The sequence below is a fragment of the Leptodactylus fuscus genome, chromosome 6 (assembly GCF_031893055.1).
Source record: "Leptodactylus fuscus isolate aLepFus1 chromosome 6, aLepFus1.hap2, whole genome shotgun sequence".
NCBI classification, from domain to species: Eukaryota; Metazoa; Chordata; class Amphibia; order Anura; family Leptodactylidae; genus Leptodactylus; species Leptodactylus fuscus.
Window position 1 is genome coordinate 143212929 of NC_134270.1, and position 23526 is coordinate 143236454.

The following is a 23526-nucleotide window of genomic DNA, read 5'->3' on the forward strand; positions in this document are numbered from 1 at the left end:
ATGGGGTGGTGGATGTGCTTGGGCACTACCACTCTATTCATACAGGGAACTTGAGGATCCCTGTTCTTTTGGTAAGGGATTAGAAATCAAATCCCAGCAATCAAATATAAAGATTGAGTCTTTAGTAGTTGATACCTTTTTAATGGCTAACAAAGATGATGAGAGATTGCAAGTGTAAGAAGCTGTGTTTAATCATCATATGAAGATGCTGTTTCAAGAATCTCCACTAGTGGCCGCTGTTCGCAAGTGTTTTTTTTTTTTACTCCCACCACTAGAGGCCACTGTTCCTTGGCTCTTTCCCACAATCAAGATGGCTAGTATTGTTTCATGTCCGTGGCCATCTTACTTCCTGTTGCGGCCATCTTGCTTCCTATTTTAGGTCATTATAAACCCAGAGCACATTCAGACCCATACTTGAGTATTGTGTTTATTCCCAGTCTCTAGCTCTGAGGTATATCTTGCTCAGATTACCTTGGTTCCATCTGCTTACCCACTTGTGTACCGACCTTGGCTCCGTCAGACTACCCGCTTGTGTACTGACCCCTGGCTATCCACCGACCAAGTCTCCTACTCCGCGACATCTGCCGTCTTTCCTGGCTACCGGATTCCAACTCTATATCACCAGTATCGTTAAAGAAAGATTTCGAGATTACTAGGTCTCTTCATCAGACATGGTATGACACAATTTCTGAAAGCAAACATATTTATACACAAAAAGGGCAAAGGAGTCAAGTGGCAAGTGATGGAAAGCTCAGGGGTGAATCTGCCTTTTTCGCCGCCCGAGGCGGACGACAGAAAGCCGCCCCCCCCCCCCCCCGGGAGGAGGGGACGGGGCGGAGCGATGGGGGTGGGGTGGAGCGGCATTAGCAGGCAGAGAGCAGGCAGGGAGAGGACCTGCTCTCTGCCTGAGCGTGAGGGGAGGCCATTGGAGCAGCGCTGCGTCCACAGGGCCTCCCCAATCCACCACTCGGTGACAGTGACGCTAAGTCAGTCCAGGACAGCTTGTCCTGGACTGGCTTAGGTAAGCAAAAATGCCGCCCTCCCCGAGGCCCTGGCATAGTGCCGCCTGAAGCGGTCGCTTCAGGTCGCCTCATGGGAGGTGCGGCGCTGGGAAAGCTGTACACACACAAATAAATAACGGTGGCTCAGTGGTTAGCCTTGCAGCGCTGGAGTCCTGGTGTTCAAATCCCGCCAAGGGCATAAAACCATCTGCAAGGAGTTTGTATGTTCTCCCCGTGTTTGCATGGATTTCCATCCCATATTCCAAAAAAAGACATACTGATAGGGAAAAATGTACATTGTGAGCTCTATGTGGGGCTCACAATCTACATTTTAAAAATAAATAAATAAGTTAAAAAACAAATTATCCATTCAAAGGATAGCCCTCTGTATTTTATGGTCCCTTTGATTAGTGATGTGATAAAAATTTAACCCCCTCTGTGTCAAGGTGGTCATGAGTTTATATTCCCATATTCTCCTGTCTCTCTTCGATTTGAAATTTCCCATTAACAACAAAATCTTCATGTCATTGACGATATTACGATTTTGATTGCAGAAGTGTTTTGGCACACGGGAGGTGACCGTGGACTTCTAATGATCATATTTCTGAGATTAGTTGGCTCTTAAACTCAGAGGGCCATTCTTTGAACTGATAATTTCTTTTTTAACTTATTTATTTGTGTGTACTGCTTTCCATCACTTGTCACTTGATTCCTTTGCGCTTTTTGTGTATAAGTATGCGTGCCTTCAGAAATTGTCATACCATCCCTGATGAAGAGACCTAGTAGTCTCGAAAGCTTGCAGTCTGTCATTATTTTTGTAGGTATCAACTACTGAAGACTCAATCTTTATATTTCATATCCACTGGCTAATACGGTACAAAGATATATTTGCCCAGCAATCAGACACTATCCTTTCTTTATAGGAAAATCCCTTTAAGTCATAAAGATTATAGGGACCTTAATCCATATGTGGCTACCCTTAGAGGACTATTGTGATTTGAATGAGCACCGTCAAAAGCTTTTACAACAGTAGCTGAAAGATGCCAGACTCCATTTGTCAGGTATTGAATTATTAGTCTTACCACATTGCTTCTCCGAAACAGCACCTGAATACAAAGCACGGACGGATTCTAGTCTGCCTTCTGGGACTACAGGCAAACGGCTGACATTACTAGAGGAAGCCAGGTCTGGCCAGATATTTCCCCTGCAGCGGTCACAGACCTATTCTGTTCTGAGGTGGACCCCCCCCACTATGATGTATATATTCTATAATATGGCATATGTACACAGGTAATTAAAAAATGTGCAGCTTGAGGGTCGGGCCCACGTTACCAAAACACTGCAACAAAAAATTCCGCGTTTTACATTACTTGCAAAGTAGATGGGATTTTAGCTAATCCCATCCACACATTGCAGAAAAAAGTGGGAATGCTGCGATTTCAAAAACGCTCACATTTTTGTTAATCACAGAATGTCAATTATACCTACAGAAACACTGGCATTTTCTATATAGATATAATAGAGGCAGAAAATCTGCAAAGGAGAACTTGTCATGACCATGAATGGAAGAACTTTCTATGGTCAAATGAATGGGCTTAAACAGGAGTGTGTCTCAAGCCGTGGACGCCGCGGCTGACTCAGTCGCGGAATCTGCGGCAAGATGGTTCATGTCGCTTCTTTTTTACGATACTAGCTAGTTGGAAAAAAAAAAGCGAGCGGCTCCCATTGAAGTCAATGGGAGCCATTTTTGCAGTCGGATTTTGAGGCAGAATCAAAATCCGCCTGCAAAAAAGGATGTGTGAACATACCCTTAGGCTGGGTTCACACAGGGGTTTTAGTCCAGATTTTGACATGGAATCCGCGTAAAAATCCAACTCAAAAAACTGCCTCCTATTGAATTCAATGCATTCCTTCTTCAACAAATTGCTAGCAGAAATAAGAAGCAACATGCCCTTTCTTGAGGCAGATTACGCGGCTGATTCAGTCACAGTTATCCGTGGCATGACACTCCCTCCCGACTAGGCCCATTCATTTGGGCATAATCTGTAGCGGAATGCCACAACTGGATGCCGGTGCACTGTATACACTGCACCACATCCAGTTGTGGCTAGCCATTTTTTGGACTGGATTCTGTGGCTGCCTTCACATTAAAATTCGTTCCAAAAAACCCCCGTGTGAACCGAGCCTTAAAGTTTATATATGGTGTAAGCCGAGAGCTAGTCAGGTAATGGAGGGGGTGTACATCTCACCCAGACTACTAAGGTGGGTGAGATGAAAATACTCCAGAAAGAACATTTCTCAGCAGATAACTATTATCTGCTGAGGGTTATTTCAGAGTTCCGGTTACTGGGCTGGATTTTTAGGAATGACAGGTAGGTTGGTAGTGGGACCTGTCATTCCACCCCCCTCCAGTCCACACTTTGGGGATGTGCCGGCAGCGACTCAGCTGCAGAGAATCTCCTCATCAAGGAGACTTAAGAAGTCAGCTCCAGAAGCAGACTGTGGGCAGAGCTTGGCTGGAGAGCTGACAGAGAGGTCATATTTTTGGAGCTGTGTCCTGAATGATTCTACTGGCTTTTGGATTTCTGTTATTCTAGGTGAGGTAACCTATTCTATGTTTAGTTAGCACCTAGCCAGGCAGGTACTTATTTTTGTATTGTTTCCTTTTGTTGCTGCACTACCTTTTTGAGTGAAAATAAACTCTACCTTTGTTTTGGACTAAAGAATCTGGACTTTTGGTGTCTATGCCACCCCACATACTAGCAACCCCAGACCCTGACAATGGTTACATTCATGGAAAAGCCCCTTTAATATTAGCAAGTATGCTCATCATTGTAGCTGCAGTGATTCACCGTAAAGGAAAACCAAAATAATCATAAGCCTTCCATATACTGATAGGGTAGTTTTACTAATGTGCCTAATGGTTACTTGCTACATTCTTATACACTGAGCCAATGCAAAGAACATCAAACATGTTGCACAAATGTGAAATCCTGCTCCACTATCAATATACTCCAATACTATACTATTAAAGCAACTTTTTGACCTCGTTTTGAACATAGAATTTTTTGTATCTAAACAATGATTTATATGCTGTCTAATGGTATCAGTCCCTAACCAGATAATACTCACTAGCCATGGTGTGGGTCTGCAGCTATCCTCGCACTGTAGGCTCTGCAGCTATTCTCGCACTGTAGGCTCTGCAGCTATCCTTGCACTGTAGGCTCTGTGGTTATCTTCACACTGTAGAGACGTGTAGCAGTTATTACTATTTATACAGATACATATCTGATATGAAATTGGTGGGAGTGTTTTTGTGTTTTTTTGTGTGCTCTCCTTACATGTACAATTTCCTTATCATTACTACTGATTATAAAGAGGAAGTATTAAGAGTGACTCAATACAGAAAAAACATCAACTATTAGACTCACTCAATAAATCTTATACAATATATTACAATGGATAACTTTGAGGGTGCAAATATTTCACCTCCTATCAAAAAAATGTGTTTTAACTCCCTGCAAAAGAAAAACATACAAAAAACTACAGTGTTTCCATTGAACCTGGAAGCATGGATTCCACGTACGAAAATGGTGCAGCAGGGAGCATCATACCAGGCTATGGGGAATGTCTATGGTTCTGTAATATGGAACTGTAGGGAATTTGTTTTTACTTTTTGAATCTTAAGGATTTATTCACACAGCAGTGAAATCAACCAGAGACTGAGAGAGCGCGGAACGTACGATGAGGCCCAAAAGAGACGAGGAAAGGTGAGTATTAATGTTTTTTTTATTTTCTATACTTCCCCTGGTCAGAAGAGACCCCAGAGTATGATAATATCACTTACAGTTCTATCCAAAGAGATTTTAAACAAAATGAATTATAGGATTGCTTTATCCAAACCTGAGACTAAATGAATCTTCAGAGGTTCGCCCATCTCTAAGCACCACATCTGTTCATTGGCTGTGTCTGGTACTGTAGGTATCATTATTACAGATGAGCAAGTTGTATTCGATCGAATACTACGGTATTCGAAATATTCGTACTCGATCGAATACTACTAGCTATTCGCAGTAAATATTCGATTCAGAACCAGTGTTGATTGGCCGAATGCTATACAGTGTATAGCATTCGGCAAGACGCTGGTTCTGCAGCAGGCTCGTCCTTGCTAGTCGGGAGAGCTGACAGCTTGCGTTTATGTGGGAGGTGACTTTTTCTCATAGGAATTAATTGATCAAATCATCACAGGGGTATAATTCAACCACTATAATCAAACTTCACAGCCTGGCTGATTGTATCTGTATAGATGAAAGTATAAAATATAACTTTTAATAATTGCCCCTTAGGCTATTGGTTGATTTGTCGTAGGCTCGTCCTTGCTAGTTGGGAGAGCTGGCAGCTTGCGGTTACGAGGGAGCTTACTGTTTATCAGCACAACTGCAAGCGCTGTGCAGTTAAAGCACACGTACACATAGAATATAATGGGGTCTGTGCGCTTTAACTGCACAGCGTTCCTCCTAAACACTCTCCTCTTGCTATTCCTGGACTTGGTGACTCCCCATTAGTCGAATGGTGGTTTCCCCTGAAACGGGCATTTTTTCCCATAGACTATAATGGGATTCGATATTCGATCGAGTAGTCGAATATTGAGGCTCTACTCGAAACGAATATCGAATCTCAAATATTTCACTGTTTGCTCATCTCTAATCATTATATTAAAGCAAGCTTGAGCTGCAATGCCACATGCAGCCTGTTGACAGGGGTAGGACTGTTAGTTAAATAAAATAGCCACATTTTTCTAATCCTGAACTACTGAAGTTTCATCATCTTGGACTGGAACCTGTTCTGGAAACATAATTTAGTTCAGCAAGAGTTCAGCCTTCTCTGCTCAATGTTTGTGCACATTAGATGACTGAGAGATTTTTTTCATTTAGGTTCCAGGTCCAGAGAAACACAATAACCAGTTTGTTTCTGGAAGTGCCATTATTTTTCCCTGGGATCTCTTCAGAGCCCATAGTATAACAAGGGGAGGTGAGTAAAACTAAAAATAGTTATACTTGTCTTGCCTCATCTTTTCTGGTCATCTTTGTGGTATCTTTGCAGCAGTCCCCTGGCATCCTTTTCTGGCCTCTTCCAGCCTCTGGCTGATGTCACACACCCATGGTCAATGCTGAGGATTGTAGTTAGGACTCAGCAGTTACATGGGGCGCACCAACATCATGACACTGGGTCAGAGCATCAGACCCCGAGCAAGACTAGGTCCCATGGCAAACTTTTGACTTGGGGCCCTCACTCCCACATGGCAAAGCGTCCCCTTTCCTGGCCCCAACACAATATAACACCCCACTTACACACACTATAATGTCTCAAAGTGGCCTCCAGACAGTATACACAGTCTACCAATAAGTATTTGGACACCTGTGGTAGAATAGAAAAACAACATTTATTCATAGTGAATAGTTGGTAGACCCCAGCAGATGCTTCATTACAGATGGTATTGAGTGACACAATACTCCCGGATGCCTGTTGAAACTGCTGGTGTATGTGAGCCATCGGTTGGGTGCGCTTCCTCTGAATTTCTCTGGTCAGGACCAGTCGGTCTCTAGTATTTCCCAGTTTTGGGGGTCTGCCGACTCTGGCACATTCACAATCACCGTTCACCTTCCACTTTGTAATCACATAGGCCACTGTCGATTTTGAGTAATTCAGTTTGCTTGCTATGTCCCTTAAGGATCGACCATTTCTGTGGTATCTGACAATTACCACTTTCTTGAAATCAGACAACTCTGCACTTTGTGGCATCTTGCATGTGACTAATGCCAATTCTGTTTACTACACAATATTTGACAGTAGAAGGCGTGACACCTTAGATATCTTCATTTGCATGGGTGTCCAAATACTTATTGGTAGCCAGTGTAATATTCCATAGCGGCCCCTCCACACAGTATAATGTGCCTTAGCTTCCCCTCCACACTGTATCATTTCCTATAGAGGTCCCTTCACACAATATAATATCCGATAGCATCCTCTGTACACAGTATAATGTCCCAGGGTGTCTATGACATCACTTAAGAGGTCCAAAGACAGCAGGGAGTCAAGCCGGAGCCCAGGAGAGGTTAGTAACACTGGCTTTTATATTCACTCACCTCCTCTAGGCCTCCAATTGTTATACACTGGAGTCAAAAGAGACCCTATAGTATATTAATAGCAGTTTCAGTTTGGACGTGGTGGCCATGAGCAGGAGCGGGGGTCAGCAAGCAAATCTGATGTGGCTAATCCCTACTAAAAAAAAGCATCAGGGGCCCACCTATGGCTGCTATGTCAATAGTTATGCCACTGCCCCAGAGTATAATAAGTGGGGGCCCAGGTGAGGTGAGTAAAAATAACAAACAGTCATACCTCACCTCTCCTGGGCATCCTTGTGGAGTCCAACAGTCTCCTGTTGTCCTCTTCTCACCTCAACTGACCTCACCACTGAGGCCTGTGACTGAACCTCAATGGTGACCCCGGAGCATGTGATGTTAGAGTAAGGAGGAAGACACTGAGGGACTGTTGGACACCACAAGGATGCCCAGGAAAGGTGAAGTAGTGAGTATAACTGTTATAGCCTACTGTTTGCTAGGCATCTTAATGTAGACATTTGGGTTCTGTGTTGTCTGTGCAGTTGTATAAGTTACTAGAGCTATCAGGACATCTTATCTATATGTCCTAATGTGAAGTAGACTGTGGCAATAGCATTCTTTATCAGTATGGCAGCAGCACAGTGTATGGAGGTGTCATATGGCTTCTCTTACATATATCTGCTTTGTATGCCACCTTATTTGGTATGAAATCTAATAAGTCAGTTGCTTATTGAGTAAATTGAGTAAATTCACTTCACTGACAGCTATTGAGTAAGTTAACGGAATGAATAAGCACCAGCCCTGCTCGATGGTCCATTTCTTATCAGTTCTTATCAGTTGTCTCCTGTAGTAGTCCTACTACCCCATTCTGTAAAACGTATCTAGTCATATAAAGGGGAACTGTCTCCTCTCATAATATGCCTTAGTAAGTACTTTTATTCCCATAAAATAACAATTCTAAGGTATCTTATATTGCTATGCATTGTACTGCCGCTCTGTTATTCCTCCTGAAAAGATTGAGATTGACAACTTGGTGTTACCATTCCCTTTGTTATGCTAGATTCCACTCTCATATCATCAATGTATATCAACTATATTCCTAATCTGAATTCCCCTATCTTCTATAAGTCCCCTATCTTCTATAATGGACGATTCTTAGGTAAAATTGTTCCAAAATAAAGTTCACGTTTCCCCATGTAAAAATGGATCATTGAACACTACCATGTATTGACTCCTGAGACCTTTTATAAAACCTTGTTTCTCCATGTACAAACCATGGCAGAATCTACCTTCTGAGTGTCTCAAAACAAACTCACACTGGGTGACCTGCATCATGATAACGCTCTAAAGTCCCACTTCCAATTGCAAGACCCTTACCAACTGCCTCGTACCTCATTCTATAGATATCTCCATCTTCATAGTCAATTCCTGGCAAAGCAAGAACTAATATCAGATTACCCCTTGATAGGGATATTTACCTCCCAAGGTCTGCAAGGGACTAATATTGGCCCTGTATGGTCATCTCTTGGGAACTAAACTGGAATCCACGCAACTTGCAAAGGAGGAGAAATGGAGAACACAACTTCATGACTTCTCAGAAGAAAACTGGAAGAAACACTGGAGTCACTGTTATATGTATCCACGGGCATTAATAATAGAATTATACAATTATGCTTTCTACACCAGGGCTACCTCTCTCCAATACATTTACATAAGATGGGTCACATTCTAGAGGATAGGTGTTACAGATGTGTTAGCCCACGTGCTGACTTTTGGCACATGGTCTGGGATTTCCCCAGTATAGGTTTATTCTGGAGAGAAGATATTGCCATACTATCCAGCATTATTATGATTTCAGTTCTGGCTACCCTGAGGGTCTGTTGAACCTCTTGGAGGAATTGGAACGGCCACTTCATGTAAGAATATTCTTATGGAAATCTTTATTTCTTGCCAGAAAGACCATAGCGGTCTGCTGGATGGATGACAAGCTACGACTGTGAGACAATGGTAGATACTACTTAATAATACCATCCAATATGAGAAACTGACATACAAACATATGGGCTGCCCCCAGAAGTTTACAAAGATATGGACGGCATGGTATGCTTTGCCATCTTTCTCCCATGTCAAAATTTCTGGCAGACTGGAAAGCTCCACATAATAGCTCATTGTCTCCCCTCACAATACACCAAAATCTCATTTTAATGGCTTTGATAATGCCTCTATATGCATTGTCCATTTACTACATTTAGTTCCTTTATTACGTTTTTATCTTCTATCAGCTTTGCACGGGTATATATCATTTTTGGTTTGTGCAGTGGCCCCGTAAGAATTGCCCAGTTTTGCACTGGTCTATTTTGTATGTCATTTGTGTTAGTGTTCATAAGCATCATGTGATCATGTGTATCTCAGTTTGGATATCAGTGAAAAATCTACAATTAGTTGTTATGGATATTTGGAGTAAAGCTGTGTGAATTTGACCTTGTGTAACAGTGTCATCAACAGTGCCCTACCCCTTTAAAGCTGACCTACAGCAGTAAAGAAAAATGGATGGGTTGTTCTGGAAACCTGGAGTAAAGTTGTGATGTGTGTTTTGAGCTGTGTATCCTCTGTGTGATAGTGTGTGCTGAGCTGTGTATCTAATACTCTATGTGTGATAGTGTGTGCTGAGCTGTGTATCTAACCCTCCTATGTGTGATAGTGTGTGCTGAGCTGTGTATCTAACCCTCCTATGTGTGATAGTGTGTGCTGAGCTGTGTATCTAACCCTCCTATGTGTGATAGTGTGTGCTGAGCTGTGTATCTAACCCTCCTATGTGTGATAGTTTGTGCTGAGCTGTGTATCTAACCCTCCTATGTGTGATAGTGTGTGCTGAGCTGTGTATCTAACCCTCCTATGTGTGATAGTGTGTGCTGAGCTGTGTATCTAACCCTCCTATGTGTGATATTGTGTGCTGAGCTGTGTATCTAACCCTCCTATGTGTGATAGTGTGTGCTGAGCTGTGTATCTAACCCTCCTATGTGTGATAGTGTGTGCTGAGCTGTATATCTAATCCTCTGATTTGAGATACTGTGTGCTGAGCTGTGTATCTAACCCTCATATGTGTGATAGTGTGTGCTGAGCTGTGTATCTAATACTCTATGTGTGATAGTGTGTGCTGAGCTGTGTATCTAACCCTCCTATGTGTGATATTGTGTGCTGAGCTGTGTATCTAACCCTCCTATGTGTGATAGTGTGTGCTGAGCTGTGTATCTAACCCTCCTATGTGTGAAAGTGTGTGCTGAGCTGTGTATCTAACCCTCCTATGTGTGATAGTGTGTGCTGAGCTGTGTATCTAACCCTCCTATGTGTGATAGTGTGTGCTGAGCTGTATATCTAATCCTCTGATTTAAGATACTGTGTGCTGAGCTGTGTATCTAACCCTCATATGTGTGATAGTGTGTGCTGATCTGTGTATCTAACCCTCCTATGTGTGATACTGTGTGCTGAGCTTTGTATATAATCCTCTATGTGTGCTGACCTGTGTATCTAATCATCTGATGTGTGATATTGTGTGCTGAGCTGTGTATCTAACCCTCCTATGTGTGATAGTGTGTGCTGAGCTGTATATCTAACCCTCCTATGTGTGATAGTGTGTGCTGAGCTGTGTATCTAACCCTCCTATGTGTGATAGTGTGTGCTGAGCTGTGTATCTAACCCTCCTATGTGTGATAGTGTGTGCTGAGCTGTGTATCTAACCCTCCTATGTGTGATAGTGTGTGCTGAGCTGTGTATCTAACCCTCCTATGTGTGATAGTGTGTGCTGAGCTGTGTATCTAACCCTCCTATGTGTGATAGTGTGTGCTGAGCTGTGTATCTAACCCTCCTATGTGTGATATTGTGTGCTGAGCTGTGTATCTAACCCTCCTATGTGTGATAGTGTGTGCTGAGCTGTGTATCTAACCCTCCTATGTGTGATAGTGTGTGCTGAGCTGTGTATCTAACCCTCCTATGTGTGATAGTGTGTGCTGAGCTGTATATCTAATCCTCTGATTTGAGATACTGTGTGCTGAGCTGTGTATCTAACCCTCATATGTGTGATAGTGTGTGCTGAGCTGTGTATCTAATACTCTATGTGTGATAGTGTGTGCTGAGCTGTGTATCTAACCCTCCTATGTGTGATATTGTGTGCTGAGCTGTGTATCTAACCCTCCTATGTGTGATAGTGTGTGCTGAGCTGTGTATCTAACCCTCCTATGTGTGAAAGTGTGTGCTGAGCTGTGTATCTAACCCTCCTATGTGTGATAGTGTGTGCTGAGCTGTGTATCTAACCCTCCTATGTGTGATAGTGTGTGCTGAGCTGTATATCTAATCCTCTGATTTAAGATACTGTGTGCTGAGCTGTGTATCTAACCCTCATATGTGTGATAGTGTGTGCTGAGCTGTGTATCTAACCCTCCTATGTGTGATACTGTGTGCTGAGCTTTGTATATAATCCTCTATGTGTGCTGACCTGTGTATCTAATCATCTGATGTGTGATATTGTGTGCTGAGCTGTGTATCTAACCCTCCTATGTGTGATAGTGTGTGCTGAACTGTGTATCTAATACCATAGCTTCCAAGGATTCATCCAAATGAGGCCATCATCTAGATGGAGCAGTAGTAGTAGAGAGACCAAATGTTGACACAGAAGACTAAACTTCATGTTTTACAGTAAGATAAGGAAGCTACCAGCCATATCAGACCTGCTGCTTTCTGCATGTATCCTCTTCTCTACAATCAAGACAGGTTGTCCTGACCTCTGAACTAGAGATAAGTGAACCAGTTTGTAACAAGTCAGGTTCATTAACTATTTTCCAAAGTTTACATGTTCAACTGAACCCAATATTTTTGGGAATTGCCTCCTCCGAATCATTATTATACTAGGGGGTCTCTCTTGGAGTCCAGACTAGCCAAGAGACCACAAAGGCTTATTCACTTACTACCTTCTGCTTGGCCCTTGATTCAGACTTTTGGCTGTTCTGTGGGTACAGTTGTATCTGTGGCTAGAACTATGAGGACATCTTATCACTATGTCCTAATGTGAAGTAGACTGTGTGGTGATAGTGTCCTTATCAGTATGGCAGCAGTGCAGTGTATGGAGGTGTCATATGGCTTTTATTACATACTTACACCCTGTTTCTCACCTTATTTGATATGCAATGGAGTCCTTCAGTTTACACAGTATATTGAAATTGTCATTGAGTAAGTTAACGGAATAGATAAACAGAAGTGGAGCCAAATGGTTAATCCACCCCTTCCCCTTATCTACTGTGGGAGCCACACATAGCAAACCAAAAGGGGGTTTCTGAGATCTAACCATGGGTGACAAGAGCTGCCAAATGGTCTATTAATCATGAATTGTCTCCTCATCCATCTTCCCTCTAATACTCCATTCAGGGAATGAATGATCCCCCATGAGTATAAGTATGAGGGCCCATGGGGATACCCTCAGATGTGTAATAAGCAGTTTTATATTGGTTTTATGTGTTTTTTTGGCCTATTTTATCACTTACTTATCTCAGATTAAAGGTCAATTTCAGGTCACCCGTGGTAATCACGGCAGCTTCTAGTTGTTTCTGTTATTCTGCCTAGTAATAGGTTCTGTCAGCTGTTAGTATCGGCGGGAAAATTTAACAGTTGACAATCTGCCCAGCAGCAACTCTATTTACGGCTCGTTCACATCTGTGCCCGATCTCCGTCTGTTGGGTTTCCGTCTTCTGCAGACAGAAGATGGAAACCCGACAGACCGTTTCCAGCCGTGAGCGTTTTGTGCTCTCCACGGCGAAACCATTTTTTTTTTTAAACCAGACACCAAAGTCCTGCATGTCCGACTTTGTGTCCGGTTAAAAAAAACTGGTTTTGCCGTGCAGAGCACAAAACGCTCACGGGCGCTCAAGGCCGGACATTTTTCAAACCCATTCAAATGAATGGGTTTGAAAAATGCCTGCAGGTTTCCGTCTCCTGCCCAGTTTTTCGGCAGGAAACAGAAACCTACATAACGGAGGCCAGGGTGCAGATGTGAACCCAGCCTTAGTTGATTGGACAGCTGATTGTGGTGGTGGGAAATTGAAGAAAATTTAAAAGGAGCGTTACCAGCTGAGGGTGGGTTCACACATTTCCGTTTCCTGCCCAAAACTGGACTGGAGACGGAAACCCGGCAGGCACTTTTCAAACCCAGTCATTTGAATGGGTTTTAAAAGTGTCCAGTCGTGAGCGCCAGTGAGCGTTTTGTGCTCTCTGCGGTGAAACCGTTTTTTTTACTGGACACAAAGTTGGACATGCAGTACTTTGTGTCCGATTAAAAAAAAATGGTGTCGCCGCAGAGAGTACAAAATGCTCACGGGCGCTCAACTGTGGGCAGTGAATGCAAGTTTCCATCTTCTGCAACGGAGTTCAAGCGCAGGTGTGAACCCGCCCTGAGTTGTCAGATCCCGCTGCATTCAAGTATGGAGCAACTCCAGGAACAGCAGCGAGGGATGAAGCTGCTGAAGGTGCAGAGGTACCTGCAACAACCTGAAGTGTGCGCAGCACCAGCAGAGATGCTGGAAGAAGCGGAGGCCCAGGATCTGGAGCTTCTATCCCATGTCATAAACGTGTCAATAACTCCTTATAAATTAGCACACCATTGTTTTTCTTGTGCAATTTTCATTGGGTTGGCGTCCTCTGTGTTTCCCTGGACTAATATACACAATATTATTTAGTCCTTCAGATAGATAGATCCTACAGATCGGCATTCTGGGCATCGTCTGTTTTCTATCATTTTTTGCCCATGTGTGCCCTCTCCTAGTAGATCTATTTTTGGCTGTCACTTTAGTGCAGTTTCTTGATATTTCTTTTAATGGTATTAATAAAAAAAATAGTTTTATACATCCGGTTGGATAGTTATACTCACCTATGCCTATTTTTGTATGAATTATTGGCACATAATACTTTATTTTCCATACTTACACGTTTTTATAGGATGCCCACGGTCGATAATTTGAAATCAGTCCATTGGCCATTTTCCTGTGGCCTCTTACATGAGCGTCCATTCGGTCACATGAAAATGGCCAATGGACATGCACAGTCGGCTCTTTCAACCGAAGTCGTGGACAACGACATGAAGAAGAGGCGGTCGGGAGAAGAAGATGGAGGCATTGCTGGAGAGTTTTTGGACAGCACAGGGGACGCCCCTTGTGCTTTCTGAAGACTCATTTGCATACGTCGAAAAAACACCAGAACGGTGGCGCGGATCAGAATAATAAAGGTAGGAGAAGAATTGTCTTTCTTAAAGCTATTCCAACATGGGCTTAGTAAAAAAAGGATTCTAATGATAGAATCCCTTTAATTACAGACAAATATCAGAGCCTTTGTGGCTCCTAGAACATGGACCAGTTATTCAGCCTCATGGGCGAGATGGCTCAGTCTGTATTGATCCTTTGCTAATTGATTTATCGCTGGTTCTTTTATTCTTATGTGAGCTAAAGAATAGGAATTTGGCTTCTTCATCTATCCATAAGACATTAGCAGGAATCTCTTTTTTTTTTTACGTCTGAGAGGTTCTAAACCGTTATATAGTTTTCCTATAATAAAGCAGGTGTTAAAAGGTTACAAGATGTCTGATCACTTGCAAGACAAGAGAATGCCAGTATCAGCTGAGCGGTTACATAAATTGTGGTTAGTTTTAGAGCAGATGTGTGGATAGTTATGAGTTGTGTTGATTTAGGGTTTGGGTGCATTCACACTGAGTAAACGCTAGCTTATTCTGAACGTAAAACACGTTCAGAATAAGCGGCGTCTAAAGCAGCTCCATTCATTTCTATGGGAGCGGGGATACGAGCGCTCCCCATAGAAATGAATGGGCTGCTTCTTTCACTCCGTGCAGTCCCATTGAAGTGAATGGGGAGTGCCGGCGTATACGGCTAGCTCTGCTCATGCCGGAGCGTACACGCCGGCACTCCCCATTCACTTCAATGGGACTGCACGGAGTGAAAGAAGCAGCCCATTCATTTCTATGGGGAGCGCTCGTATCCCCGCTCCCATAGAAATGAAAGGAGCTGCTTTAGACGCCGCTTATTCTGAACGTGTTTTACGTTCAGAATAAGCTAGCGTTTACTCAGTGTGAATGCACCCTTTCATTGTATTAGCTTTTTTCAGTGTGTTACGTATTAGTGAGTGGTTTCAAGACATAAATAGAGTTATTCTGGCTTGCAGGTTATAGATGTTATATGAAGATTGTGTTGTTATTTATTTAAGAAAATCAAAGACAGATTAGGAAGGGAAAGGTTGTTTTATTAAGGCCCGGGTCACATGGCGTTCGGGTTTTCGTTCAGGGAATCAGCTTGGGAGCCTCCCAAATGGAAACATAGAAAAGTGGTTATCTAAGGAAACTCGCAGACCCTGTAGGTTATAATTAGAGATGAGCGAACACTATTCGGAACAGCCATTCCGAATAGCACATGCAGTGACCCAGAGCGGCCACTGATAGTGAGTTAGGGCCCTTGTGCACCTGTGGCCAGTAGCTTACCCCTGGGCACTGCTCCCCAGCACCTCTGTGGCACCCCTGTCAGTATTTAGGCAGATGTATCTCTCTTTTATATAGGTTCTGATGTACTTTGCATTATAAATGTATTGTTATGTACTGTCACTTTAAGTTTCCTGTGTCTGCTAAACATGTGAGTTGTGAGCACCAATCCCCATCCAGTCCTCTCCCTGGGAGGGGCTTCCTTCCTCTCAGGTCGGCAGTCTAGACCTAGAGTCTAGGTAAGGCAGACATCCTTGCCAGTAGCTCTTAGCTCCTGTGTAGGCCTCAAGCCTGAGGTCTAGGCCTACTTGTTTTCTCTGAAGTTGCAGTGAGACTGCAGGTCTCAGCCGAGACCCCTGACAAGCTGAACTCCGGGTCTGGAAGATATAGCCCGCCGGTACAGCTGGGCTGAAGTGCCTGCACCCCTGAAATCAACTCCTGCACCTTCTACCTCTCCAGACAGAGCCCCGCGAGCTGCGGAAACTCTGCAAGGTCTCCTACCTCCCTAAAGTATTGTGCATACTGTTTGCCAGGAGGGGCAACTACTTCAAGGACCCTCCTGCCTTGCTAGTGGCCTTTCATCGTTCCAATGCACCCCGACATCACCAAACGTGGGTCTTTATCCGTAACGAGCCAAGTTATGAAGCCGCAGTTATCGTCGTCTCCCACAAGGGCTTGCCTGTCCTATCATCTACCCTCCTACTGTCTTTGAACACCTTCACATTGTTAATAGCAACCGTCCTCCCAACTGCTGCTAAGGGACATAAGGATTGGTGATTGGTGCCTCACTTAACTCTTCAGTGCCTGTACTGGACTTTGTCACATTGCACTGTGAACCTGCTGCTGCAAAGCACTGTAAGACTGTCGCTTTCTTCAGTAAAGTTAACCTGTTCACCCTAACCCTGTGTGGTCGACTGTTATCCTGCACATCGCACCTGGGTGAATGGAAGAGTGGAAAGGGTTGTGGATAATCAGGGATACAACGGGACACCACTCTGCCCAAACGTGACAACACTACATTGCCCGTTGCCCCTGGTTACCACAAGACCCCCTTTTTCTGGCGTCACGAACAGGATTTGAACTTTGTGAAAATTGGGCCCCAATTTATTGCTGGACATTATAATCCATCATCGCTACCCCTCCTGTGGACTACCAGCCATCTCAGAGTGAGTAATGAACTGTTGTGTATAAAGGGGTACTGTGCTTTTAAAACCGCCGCCATTGCTGTGTGGCCGGCGTGTCTGTGGACTGTATTGCCGCGGGCGCCAAAATCCTCAGGCTGCGCCAGAACCGCCCCCTGGATTGGCGCCAAAAGCCCCGGAGTGTCGCCGCCCCCTCCACAGACTGTGTATTTGCTTTCTGCCGACTCCTCCTCTTGTGGCCTCTGCTCCGGCCGCCATCTTGCTGAAGCCCTGGGCTTCCCCTCTAGTGTTGGGAGGCGTGCCTTCATATCAGCCGGCCGCAGTGCACTCCTGGGAAAGGAGTAACGTCATGACCAGCCGCGCAGTGAGTAAGCCAGCAGCGCTGGCGAGAGGATGAAAGAGTGAATTGATTGACCACCCGGCGCAGTGCCGCAAGCACGAGAAAAATTTAAAGAGACAGTACCACACTATCCTACTATCATGTCTGACGCGGACAATGCTCAGTTAAATGTTATTCCTGATCATGGACCAGCTGCTGCAGCTACCAGAGTGAACTTTCTTCTGGGGGCTCCGCACCTACCCAGTTATCGGGGGGACCCCCACACTTTAACAGACTTTAAGGAACAAATACTCTGGGCTTTTCACTTGTTACCTTTATCCCCAGTGCAGCAGGTGAATGTGCTTCTGGGCCAGCTGGAAGGAGTCGCCTTCCAAGAAGCTCGCTCCTGGCCCACAGCTGATAAAGACTCTGTTGAAAAGATCTTCACCCGGCTCAAGCGGGAATTTGAACCAAGATCTTCTACAGAGGTGAGACTGGGATTCTTCAATAGAAGACAACAACCAGGTGAGACATTGAGAGACTATGCCTTAGCCCTACAAACTGCTTTCCGGGCTGTACAGCAAATTGATTCCATTAGTGCGGTTGAAGCTGATAAGATGCTCAAGGACAGATTTATTGAAGGCGTAGACTCCCGGATAGTACAAACTCAACTCCGCATGCTAGCAGTGCAGAATCAGGATGTTTCATTTGCAGATTTCAAGTCGCTAGCCATCCAAGTCTTAGGGACCAAGTCACCTTACAGCCCCCTCCTGTACTCTCACCCTTCCAGCGTAGAAAGTGGACCAGTTGTCACACCTACACCTCTGTTACCTGCCGCTCCAGCTGTTCCTGCTGTTACTCAGGCTGCCCAAGCTTCTACACCTGAACTGGTGGCCTGTCTGAAAGATTGCATGGACAGAATAGTTGAAAGTGCTGTTAAAAAATTAGAGGGACTGACAGTGCAAGCCGCGCCTCCCTCCAGGGAGCCTTCCCTGTCCCGCTCTTCCTCACCTGAGCCACGACAGTACTATCCACGTCCCAGGTGTCCTCCGCCTGACAGGCCACCACCTGCTAATAGAACTGTTTGCTCTTATTGTAAGAAATTTGGCCACCATCGCAACCATTGCTTTCAGTTAAATGGTATGCCCCCCGAGGCAGAGGACCAACCCTCGGGAGGAATATACAGAGGTCCCTCCAAGGCGCCCAAATTCATTGCGCCCTGTCCGTACATCACTGTCCGAATCAATGGAGTCCCGTTCGAGGCCCTTATAGACACTGGCTCTCAAGTCACTATCCTAAAGAAGTTTGCTTATGTTCAACACTGGGACCTCATCGACCTATCCAAAGACCTTGGCGGCCAAGGATTTGATCTCTTAGCAAGTAACGGTCAGCCTATTCCTCAAGTTGGTTATTGGGAACCCACCATCCAGATTGGCGACTGCCGTCTCCCTCAACAAGGTGTCATTGTCACAGGGGTAGAAGAAGAGGGCTCCGCTGCCTTAGTGCTAGGCATGAATGTCCTTAAGAACTGTTTTGATGAAATAATCAGTGCCTTGCACATGTCTCTCTCCACTGCTTCTTCTTCCCACAGGAAAGCCATACAACACCATGTCAAGGTGCTGGTGGCACATCAACGGTTCGCTAACCGCAACGGAGAGATCTGCCGTGTCCGGATCCAGGACACTCACCCTGTGACTCTGTCTGCCAACTCTGAGACGATCGTCTGGTGCCACGCACGCCCCGGTGTAAAGAACGAAGATTATCAGGCTCTTCTGGAACCCATCCAGCTGGAGACTCAACCTCTGGTTAAAGCTGCACGCAGTCTTGTGACTGTCACCAACGGTAAGATTCCAGTACGCCTCATCAACATGAGTGACACACCTGTGAGCCTTTACAAATTCACACCGGTCGGCCAATTGCACCAGCTGTGCCCTGCAGATATCCTTGCTGACACAGCTACGGCAAAACAACGAGCTGCTACCACCACACCTTACACAGATAGGACCAGCCCTTCACCCTGGTGGATGGAGCTTAACGTGGGAGACGCTAACACACCTCCAGAATACATCAACGGTGTCATCAACCTGGCCAAACGTCATCACCACGCTTTCAGCAAACACCCCTCTGATTATGGGAAGACCTCCTTAATTCAGCATCGCATCATCACTGGCGATCATCCTCCCATCAAAGAGAGGCACCGGCCTGTTCCTCCTGCAATGTACCAACCTGTCAAGCAGCTGTTGCGGGAAATGAAAGAGGCCAATGTCATCCGAGAAAGTCAGAGCCCCTGGGCCGCTCCTCTTGTGCTAGTCATAAGAAGGATGGGACTATCCGATTTTGTGTGGACTATAGAAAATTGAATGCTGTGACCCATAAAGATGCGTACCCTCTGCCACGTATAGAGGAATCCTTGACTGCACTGGGCTCTGCTGCTTACTTTTCCACTCTGGACTTGACAAGTGGCTACTGGCAGGTCCCCATGGCTCCGGAGGACCGCGAAAAGACTGCCTTCACTACTCCCATGGGCCTGTATGAGTTCAATAGCATGCCATTCGGGCTTTGCAACGCACCAGCCACCTTCCAGAGACTGATGGAGAGATGCTTAGGGCATGTGAACTTCCAACATGTGTTGCTCTACTTGGATGACGTCATCATCTATTCCAAGTCTTACAAAGACCATCTACATCACCTTGCTGAAGTGTTCCAGGTGCTCACAGAGCACGGTCTCAAGATCAAACCCTCCAAGTGTCACCTTCTGAAACCTCGTGTCAATTACCTAGGCCATATCGTCAGCGCAGAAGACGTATCACCTGACCCGGACAAGGTCTCCGCTGTCACGGATTGGAAGACACCCTCTACTGTCAAAGAAGTCAGAAGTTTTCTGGGTTTCGCTGGCTATTATCGCCGCTTCATCCCCCACTTCGCACAGATTGCTGAGCCTCTGACAGAACTGCTTCGGGGGTGCCCAAAAGAAAGTTACAACAGAAAGCTGCCAGTAGAGTGGTCCCAGAGACAAGAAACCGCCTTCCAGGCGCTGTAGGCCTTGCTCACCCAGCCTGCTATCCTAGCTTACCCGGACTACAGTCAACCCTTCCGGCTGTATACTGATGCTAGTTTCCAAGGACTTGGTGCTGTGCTGTCTCAGGTGCAAGACAACCGTGAAAGGGTGATCGGCTATGCCAGTCGAAGTCTCCGAGGAGCTGAGAAAAACGGTAACAATTATAGCTCCTTCAAGCTCGAACTCCTGGCTCTTGTGTGGGCTATCACTGAAAAATTCAAGGACTATCTTGCTGCATCGTCCTTCGTAGTCTACACTGACAACAATCCCCTGGCGCACCTGAACACCGCACGGCTGGGTGCACTTGAACAAAGATGGGCCTCTAGGCTGGCGAACTACTCCTTCACTATAAAATATAGAAGCGGAAAGACGAACACAAACGCAGATGCCCTGTCACGACTCCAAAATGGAGAAAAGTCTGCTGTCCCAGATGAATGGGAAGAAGTTGAGATGCCGCCTTTCTATAACAGATTCGCCCAGCAAAACGTCATTACCGCTGCTGTAGAAGCAGAAGCGTCACCATCTAACTCAATTGATCCTCTACAGGAACCTTCCAAGTGGCTGCTGTTGCAGCAAGAGAGCCGCAGCCTAGGTGAGATACATGACTACCTGCTCACCGGAAGAACTCCTGTCCGCCTACGTCAATCTTGTCCAGACCTCGAACTCCTTCGTTTGTGGCGGCAAAGAAAGCGTCTCTTCCTCCAAAAGGGGCTGATCCTCCGAAACACCCTAGATCCAGTGTCCAAACAACGACTTCATCAAATTATTATCCCCAGGAGAGACGCCAACATGGTGCTGGACGCCTACCATGACCAGTCTGGTCACTTCGGAGTCTATAAGACCGAAGCTACAATCCGCCGCCGATTCTATTGGATTGGGATGAGATTCGACATCGAGAAGTGGTGCCAGGAGTGCACCGCCTGCAACTTGACCAAGGCAGGAAGAAGAGACCAGCGTGCCCCACTTCACCCCATCCAGACTCAAAGGCCTAACGAACTCGTTGCCCTGGACCATGTAAAATTGGCCCCTACTAGGTCTGGCTACTCCTACGCTCTCACAATGGTGGACCACTTCTCCAAATGGACCGCAGTTGTCCCTGTCAAGGACCTTACCGCCCGCACAACAGCTGCTGTCTTCTACCATGAGTACGTGAAGCACTATGGCTGCCCGGAGAAAGTCCTGACAGATCGTGGTTCTGCCTTCGAATCCCAGCTGTTCCAGGAGTTATGCCAGTACCATGAGTGCAAGAAGTTACGGACAACTGCCTACCATCCCCAAGGCAATGGGCTGTGCGAAAAGGTTAACCAGGTGTTCATCAACATGCTGCGCACAGCCTCAGTGGCAAAACAACAAGAGTGGCCTAATCTCCTTGCTGAGCTAGTGGAAATCTATAACAACACCGTCCACTGTTCCACTGGCTTCACGCCCTTCTACCTGATGTTCGGGCGACAAGGACAACTCCCAAAAGACCGAGCTCTTGGGATACAGATACCCGACTCTACAAATCCCCTGCCAAGGGATGACTGGGTTACGGAACATCAGAGGAGAATAACAGAGGCACAAGAAATTGTTAATCTCCGAATGGAAGAAGCTCGCCGACGTCAGGAGGAAGATTTCAACCAGCGAGTGCATGCTGTTCCCCTCCAGATTGGAGACAAGGTCTGGCTGAAGAAGGAGCACCGTAGCCACAAGCTAGAACCTCTGTGGGAACCAGAACCATATATCCTCACAGCTGTGCCTTACCCTGATGTATGTGAAATCTTTAAAGAAGGAAGAGCTCCCCAAGTCGTTCACCGAAACAGGCTAAAGCCCTGTCACATGGAGGAACTGTACATTGCACCGGTGCTGCCACCGAGTGAAGCTCCTATCAGGTACCCTCTTCCTGCTCCAGAGGTACCTCCTCCTCATCCTCCTTCTACCGCCTTCAGAACTATCATTCCCATCAGTGAGCTGTGTCAGGAAACCCCTTTTCTCCTGACAGGGTACTACCCATCTGCTCTACAGCCTGCAGCCATGCCTCCGGCTGCACCAACCTTGCCGGCTACACAGCCACTTCTGCCTGCTGCAGAACCTCACGGACTTCCCCCTGCTGCGGAGATTGCTCTCAGGAGGTCTGAGAGAAGCACAAGAGGTGTGCTTCCTGCCCGCTACAAGGATTAAATTCTTTATCTCCTGCATGGACTCTAATGCATCTGAGCCTGCAAAGACTTGCCCTTGTTATGGACTGTTTCTCTGTTATGCGACGTTTAAGCTGTGTGCCTGGCTCTGCCATGAACGTTATACATCTACTTACCTTGCCCCCTTTTACACGGACTCTAAAGACTATGAGCCCCCTTGGATCGGCACTTTGGTTTTTATGTTTTTATGTATTTTTCTATTGTTTACACATCTATGCCAATAGGTATATTTTTGATATTTAAAGATGTATACCTTGTTTGCATTACAACTGTTTACATATATTGGAGTGCCTAACTTCTTCCCTCCTCAGGTTCTCTTAGGCCTAGCCTGCAGGACCTCTAAGGGGCCTGATGGTTGCAGTAAATCCTGAGTCGAGGTGACCCAGAACCCCTGCCTTCTAGTTTGGGGACTAGACTTTCCACCAGTCGCCCTCGAGCCCTGCGCCGAGGCCGGCTTTTGTCAAAGCCCGGGGGTGTGCAGTGACCCAGAGCGGCCACTGATAGTGAGTTAGGGCCCTTTTGCGCCTGTGGCCAGTAGCTTACCCCTGGGCACTGCTCCCCAGCACCTCTGTGGCACCCCTGTCAGTATTTAGGCAGATGTATCTCTCTTTTATATAGGTTCTGATGTACTTTGCATTATAAATGTATTGTTATGTACTGTCACTTTAAGTTTCCTGTGTCTGCTAAACATGTGAGTTGTGAGCACCAATCCCCATCCAGTCCTCTCCCTGGGAGGGGCTTCCTTCCTCTCAGGTCGGCAGTCTAGACCTAGAGTCTAGGTAAGGCAGACATCCTTGCCAGTAGCTCTTAGCTCCTGTGTAGGCCTCAAGCCTGAGGTCTAGGCCTACTTGTTTTCTCTGAAGTTGCAGTGAGACTGCAGGTCTCAGCCGAGACCCCTGACAAGCTGAACTCCGGGTCTGGAAGATATAGCCCGCCGGTACAGCTGGGCTGAAGTGCCTGCACCCCTGAAATCAACTCCTGCACCTTCTACCTCTCCAGACAGAGCCCCGCGAGCTGCGGAAACTCTGCAAGGTCTCCTACCTCCCTAAAGTATTGTGCATACTGTTTGCCAGGAGGGGCAACTACTTCAAGGACCCTCCTGCCTTGCTAGTGGCCTTTCATCGTTCCAATGCACCCCGACATCACCAAACGTGGGTCTTTATCCGTAACGAGCCAAGTTATG

At 45.8% G+C, this 23526-nt stretch overlaps 1 long non-coding RNA gene across 1 annotated transcript in view; it reads right to left on the reverse strand.

The window, feature by feature from the left end:
- Positions 1-23526, reverse strand: part of LOC142208787 (uncharacterized) — a 532067-nt gene that overhangs the window by 336178 nt on the left and 172363 nt on the right. The window lies entirely within an intron of this gene.